The sequence below is a fragment of the Odocoileus virginianus genome, chromosome 9, assembly GCF_023699985.2.
Source record: "Odocoileus virginianus isolate 20LAN1187 ecotype Illinois chromosome 9, Ovbor_1.2, whole genome shotgun sequence".
NCBI classification, from domain to species: domain Eukaryota; kingdom Metazoa; phylum Chordata; class Mammalia; order Artiodactyla; family Cervidae; genus Odocoileus; species Odocoileus virginianus.
The window spans coordinates 27,937,075-27,944,252 of NC_069682.1; the positions used below are offsets into that span (position 1 = coordinate 27,937,075).

The following is a 7,178-nucleotide window of genomic DNA, read 5'->3' on the forward strand; positions in this document are numbered from 1 at the left end:
AATAATATTAATACAACAAAGGACAAAACCACACAATGATCACAACAGACCCAAGAAAACCTTTTGATAAAATCCAGCATCCTTTATTATAACAATGCTAAAGAAACTAAGAGTACAAGGGGATTTCCTCAACTGACTACAGGCATCTATGAGAAGTTCACAGCTAACATCATACTTAATACTGAAAAACTATTTTCCCCTAAGATTAGGACCAACACCAAGATGTTCCCTTATGTAACTTCTATTTAACATTCTACTAAAAAGTCTAGTCAGGCCAATCAAGTAATACAGTGAAATAAAAGGCATTCAGATTGGAAAGAAGCAGAACTATCTCTATTTGCAGATGAAATAATCTTGTACATAGAAAATCCTATAGAATATCATGAAGGTATTACTAGAAATAATAAACTAGTTCACAAAAGTTGCAAGATTAACACCAATACAAAATATATACAAATCAATTGCATTTCTATGCTAGCAATGAACACTCCAAAAAAGAAGATTAAGACAGCAACTGCATTCACACTGACATCAACAGAACAAATATGAGCAAATTTAATAAAACAAATGTAAACCATGTATTCTAAAACTACAAAATACTGTTGAAAAAAATTAAAGATTACCTAAATAAATGAAAAGACATCACACGTTTAAAAATAAGGAGACTTAATATTGTTAAGATGGAAATACTCTTCAAACTGATCCATGCTTCTATTCAACAAAATACTTATCAAAATACCAGTTAGCTTTTTGCAGTTGACAAGCTGATCCTAAAATTCATAGGGAAATTCAAAGGACCAAGGATAGCTAAAACAGTCCTGAACAGAGCAGAACAGAGTTGGAAGATTCACACTTTTTGATTTCAAAGTTTACTACAGAACTACAGCAGTTAAGACAGTGTACTGTTTGCATTAGGACAGACACATGAATCAGTAGAATAAATTAATTGAGAATAAGAAACAATTCATCACATTTCTATCAACCTATTTTCCAAAAACATTCAAATACAGTCTGATGGGGGAAAGAATAGCCTCTTCAATGACGACTTACAGCTTTTAAATAAAATTTTATGGACTATTTCCCCAAGATTATTATATGCTAGACCAAAAATAAATAGCTGGTGATTTTAAAGTTTAAACATCTTTGACATTTTTAATGTCACCTACCTAAGAGAAGCAGAGATGTTAAGAAGAGGTGGCAAGAAAACACAGAAGAACTATACAAAAAAGGTCTTCACAACCTTTTGTGAAGATAATCAGATGGTGTGATCACTCACCTAGAGCCACACATCCTGGAATATGAAGTCAAGTGGGCCTTAGGAAGTATCACTATGAACAAAGCTAGTGGAGGTGGAGGAACTCCAGTTGAGTTCTTTCAAATTCTAGAAGATGATGCTGTGAAAGTGCTGCACTCAGTATGCCAGCCCATTTGGAAAACTCAGCAGTGGCCACAGGACTGGAAAAGGTCAGTTTTTCATTCCAATCCCAAAGAAAGTCAATGCCAAAGAATGCTCATACTACCGGACAATTGCACTCATCTCACATGCTAGCAAAGTAATGCTTAAAATTCTCCAAATCAGGCTTCAACAGTACATGAACTATGAACTTCCAGATGTTCAAACTGGATTTAGAAAAGGGCAGAGGAACCAGAGACCAAATTGCCAACACTCATTGGGTCATCGAAAAGGCAAGAGAGTTTCATAAAAACATCTACTTCTGCTTTATTGACTACGCCAAAGCCTTTGACTGTATGGATCACAATAAACTGTGGAAAATTCTGAAAGAGATGTGAATACCAGACCACCTGATCTGCCTCTTGAGAAATCTGTATGCAGGTCAAGAAGCAACAGTTAGAACTGGACATGGAACAACAGACTGGTTCCAAATAGGAAAAGCAGTATGTCAAGTCCGTATATTGTCACCCTGCTTATTTAACTTATATGCAGAGTACCTCATGTGAAATGCCAGGCTGGATGAAGCACAAGCTAGAATCAAGATTGTTTGGAGAAATATCAATAACCTCAGATATGCAGATGATACCACCCTTATGGCAGAAAGCAGAAAAGAACTAAAGAGCCTCTTGATGAAAGTGAAAGAGGAGAGTGAAAAAGTTGGCTTAAAATCAACATTCAGAAAACTAAGATTATGGCATCTGGTCCCATCACTTCATGGCAAACAGATGGGGAAATAATGGAAACAGTGAGAGTTTATTTTTGGGAACTCCAAAATCACTACAAATGGTGACTGCAGCCATGAAATTAAAAGACACTTGCTCCTTGGGAGAAAGGCTATGACCAATCTAGACAGCATATTAAAAAGCAGAGACATTCCTTTGCCAACAAAGGTTCATCTAGTTCAAACTATGGTTTTTCCAGTAGTCATGTATGGATGTGACTTGGACTACAAAGAAAGCTGAGCACTGAAGAATCAATGCTTTTGAACTGTGGTGTTGGAAAAGACTCTTGAGAGTCCCTTGGACTGCAAGGAGATCCAACCAGTCCATCCTAAAGGAAATCAGTCCTGAATATTCATTGTAAGGACTGATGTTGAAGCTGAAACTCCAATACTTTGGCCACCTGATGGGAAGAACTGACTCATTGGAAAAGACACTGATGATGGGAAAGATTGAAGGCGGGTGGAAAAGAGGACAACAGAGGATGAGATGGTTGGATCGTATCACCGACTCAATGGACATGAGCTTGAGCAAGCTTCAGGAGCTTGATGATGGACAGGGAGGCCTGGCGTGCTGTAGTCCATGGGGTCACAAAGTGTTGGACACGACTGAGCTTTTGAACTGAACTGAACCAGTTATTCAAAATAGAAGGTGATAGTTTGGATTGAGGGCCTTATGAGAAGTTATTAGAAAGTTGTAAGGGGAATTCACAAATTTAAAACCTGACCAATCTTATCTTGATGACTGAAAACAGATATTCTACCACTGCCAGGATGTTCTCACTATCTCTTATCTGTGTCAGCTTTATTCTTTCACACAAGTTCCATTTGGCCATGGTCACAGCTGACAGAGGCTCTGGGTTAATGTACTTTCAATTCATTACCAGTGAGAAGAGAAGCTTCTCTAGTCTAGCCCAGAGGAAAATTCTTCTTGTCTTGGGTTGGACATGCGTCCTCCTGGCTGGACCAATAACTAAGGCATAAAAGTTTGATTGGTATCAGATAATATCTAAACAATATGTTTGATGCCTATCAACTTTGCTTCCACTTTGTACTACAATGATTTCCATCCAAATTCAGAAAACAAAGTGTGCTTCTAACATAATCCTGAATGTTTCAGAGTATCGGGGATGCCCAATTACTGAAAATGTTCAGTAATCCTTTTCTACTTCATGCTTGGTTGTACTGTGACTAGGAATTCAATAAGAACCTTACAAAGTGCTAGGATAAGGGGATTCTCTCTAATGATATCCAGACCACCTCCTTTTCTGGTTAAAACCAGGAAAAGCCATACATAAGCATAATAAACTCATGTAGCCTCATAGAGAAATATCACCTACCATTGATTTGTTTCTACATCTTTCCTTCACCTTCTATCCAACATTTTGCCTGAATAAGTATGATGATGACATGCCCCTTTTTCCAGAGGATAAGCAAAAAGGGGTAGATAGTAGACTCTGTGTTATATAATTCTACAGGGAACCATAACCAATAAGAAAAGGTAAAATGCCAAGACATGGAAGCAAACTAAACATCCATTAATGGATGGATGATGAAGAAGATGTGGTACATACATACAATGGAATATTACTCAGTCATTTAAAAGAATGAAACAAGGCCATTTGCAGCAATATGAATGGACCTGGAGATTATTATTATACTAAGTAAAGTAAGTCAGACAAAGACAAACATGATACATCACTAATGTGAGGAATCTAAAAAAAGATGATACTGGACAAACAACTTACTAGGTTGGTGCAAAAGTAACTGCAGTTTTACACTGTTGAAATTTGCCATTGATATTGGAATACATTCTTAAATAAATGTGGTTATGTTATACATCACTTTAATGTGCATTTCTTGCTTTATCTTTTTTTACTAGCAAGTTGTTACTATTACATGCTGTTTATTTTAGACTTAGAAATGATGTTAGACAAAAAACAAATTCGAAATATCAAAAGCAAGGAATTTCTAAAAGGCCCTGGCTATGCACTTGGATTGGAAGATCAAAAATAAATACATGGCACAATGCAAGTGAATACTTCCCAAAATTATCCTACTACACATTAAAAATCCAATAGAATAGCTTTTCTTATTTAAAAGACTTGACTCTGAATAGCTGTTCACTATTTCAAAAAATAAAAGATACTTTCATCCAATTCCATTGTCTATGGACATTCAAAAACTCTATGACCCTGGGATAAAACTAGCAGGATTCATCCTTAAATTACAAAAAAAAAAAAAAAATGTCTTGGAAATATGAAATTACACTTTTTATTTTACAAGTGCTATAGTAACTGTCTTAGTTCAGACAAAGTGTAAACCAGCTGATGGTGAATATATGAATAATCACTTCAAATCTCTAGGAAGTAATGACTTGAAATTTTGAAGTGACTGGATTTTTAAAGTATTATTTTGGAGCAGATGTTGGCAAACTATGGCACATGGGCCAAAGCCAACCTGCTACCTGGTATATATGTATATCCCCTTCTGCATTTTTAAGTTTGAAGGGAGAAAAAAAATCAAAGACCAACACTGCAAGCCATGTGAAAATGATATGAAATTCAAGTATCATTGTCCATAAATAAAACTTTATTGGAACATAAAAAAAAAAAACAAATTCGAATGATTTTCCTATTTGAATTCAAAATGGGTCGAAAAGCAGAAGAGACAACTCGCACCATCAACAATGCATTTGGCCCAGGAACTGCTAATGAACATACAGCGCAGTGGTGGTTCAAGAAGTTTAACAAAGAAGACAAGAGCCTTGAAGAAGAGGACCGCAGTGGCTTGCCATCAGAAGTTGACAACCACCAATTGAGAGAATCATCGAAGTTGATTCTCTAACAACTACACAAGAAGTTACCAAAGAATTCAACGTTGACCAAGCTATGGTCATTCAGCATTTGAAGCAAATTGGAGAAGTGAAAAAGTTAAATAAGCAGGTGCTTCATGAGCTGACGGCAAATCAAAAAACTCATCATTTTGAAGTGTTGTCTTCTCTTATTCTACACAACAACATGAACCATTTCTCCATCCGATTGCGCTGTGTGACAGAAAGTGGATGTTATAGGACAACTGGCGATGACCAGCTCAGCGGCTGGACCAAGAAGAAGCTCTGAAGCAGTTCCCAAAGCCAAACTCACACCAAAAAAAGGTCATGGTCTCTGTCTGGTGGTTTGCTGCCTGTCTGATCCACTACAGCTTTCTGAATCCCAGTGAAACCATTACATCTGAGAAGTACACTTAGCAATCAATGAGATGCACTGAAAATTGCAATTCCTACCAGCTGGCATTAGTCAACAAAAAGGCCCCAATTCTTCTCCATGACAATGCCCAAGCACACATTGCCTAACCAATGCTTCAAAAGTTGAATTAACTGGGTTACAAAGTTTTGCCTCTTCCACCACATCCACCTGACCTATTGCCAACTGACTACCACTTCTTCAAACATCTCAACAGCTTTTTGCAGGAAAAAATGCTTTCCAAGAGCATAAAATCTCAAAGCATGAATTTTAATGCTACAGGAATAAACAAACATTTCTTGTTGGCAAAAACGTGTTGATTGCAATGGTTCCTATTTTGGTTAATAAATATGTGCTTCAGCTTAGTTATAATGATTTAAAATTCACAGTCCAAAACTGTAATTATATTTGCACCAACCTAATATTTACTAAGCTGAAACAGATTTACAGACTTAGAGAATGAATTTAGGCTTACCAAGGTGGAAGTTGGTGTTGGTGGGGATGGGGAGGGCCAAATTGGGAGTTTGGAATTGACATGTACATACTGCTATATTTAAAATACATAACCAGTAAGGACCTACTGTAGAGCATGGGGAATTCTGATCAATACTCTTTAATAACCTAAATGGGAAAAGAATTTGAATATATGTGTAACTGAATCAAAAGGTAAAATGTACTGGGTCCTTATTTCATGCTTGACACTTTTCATGATCATTTCTTTTAATTTTAACCACAAACCCTATGAGAAGGCATCATTTTACTGTTGTGGGCTCACCAGGATTAAGATGATATGTGCAAGGTCACCAGGTCCTTAGTAGCAGTAAAATAGCAGGCAGCTGGATACCTTGTCCATGCTCTTGACCAGTGTATTATATTCCCTTCCTGAATCTTAGCAAAGTTGAAGCTTTTAGCATTTAAGAGAAATGGCATCACGTAGGAGGCTAGTATTTGTAAGGAAGTTATTTGTTATGCAAATATAGGTTTTTTTTTCACTTATGCTCTTGTGATCTTTTGGGTAATTTAAATGACCTGTTCAATTTATGTACTTCATTTGCATGGTTTATTTAAAATGTTTATTTTGATCTTATCAAATGGGAAAGTTCCTTTGAGACTTTATTAAAAGAGGAGGGCAGGAGGATGCTAAAAGTGGACAAGAGTATTGTTGACACTTTCCAACAAGCAGAGACTTTCTCTTTTGAGAAAGAGGAAGTCTGCACGGCCTTTTGTGTCTGCACAGGCCTTCGAGACAAATATGTCATAGGGAGTCTAGTCAATCAAGAACAGATATATCATTCCATCACTTTAATGAGGGGAAAGAATGGTTTCATATAGAACATCATGTAGACATGATTCCCACTTAATTGATAAATTAATTATGAATTCATATTCTTATAAAAACTCATGGATTTATGTCTGATTCCCTTTGGAATTCCAGGGACCAGAGTATTATAGTTGTATACCTGAGATGTTTTATAAACTCCTGCCCACCTGCCCCAGGAAGAAACTAAATTTTCATGATTAAAGTTACAATATTTGCTTCCCAAACCACAAGGATACTATTCTGCTGAGTAGGGTCATCAGTGAAAGGTATGTAACATCCATCTTGGAACCAACTTTAGTCAGTCCCTTTAATTAATGCCTGAGGAATCAGCTTTATCTTTTTAAAGAATAAAATCTAATTGTGGTTCAAATTAAACAGTCTAATGAAGGTGACCACAAAGCAATTGATCAAAACTAATGGGTGAGTAGTTTTGCTTTCATT

The 7,178-nt window shown here is 36.4% G+C and overlaps 1 pseudogene; it reads left to right on the forward strand.

Moving 5' to 3' along the window:
- The first annotated feature begins 4,595 nt into the window (after positions 1-4,595).
- Positions 4,596-5,761, forward strand: LOC139036453 (histone-lysine N-methyltransferase SETMAR-like; annotated as a pseudogene).
- Positions 5,762-7,178: the final 1,417 nt, after the last annotated feature.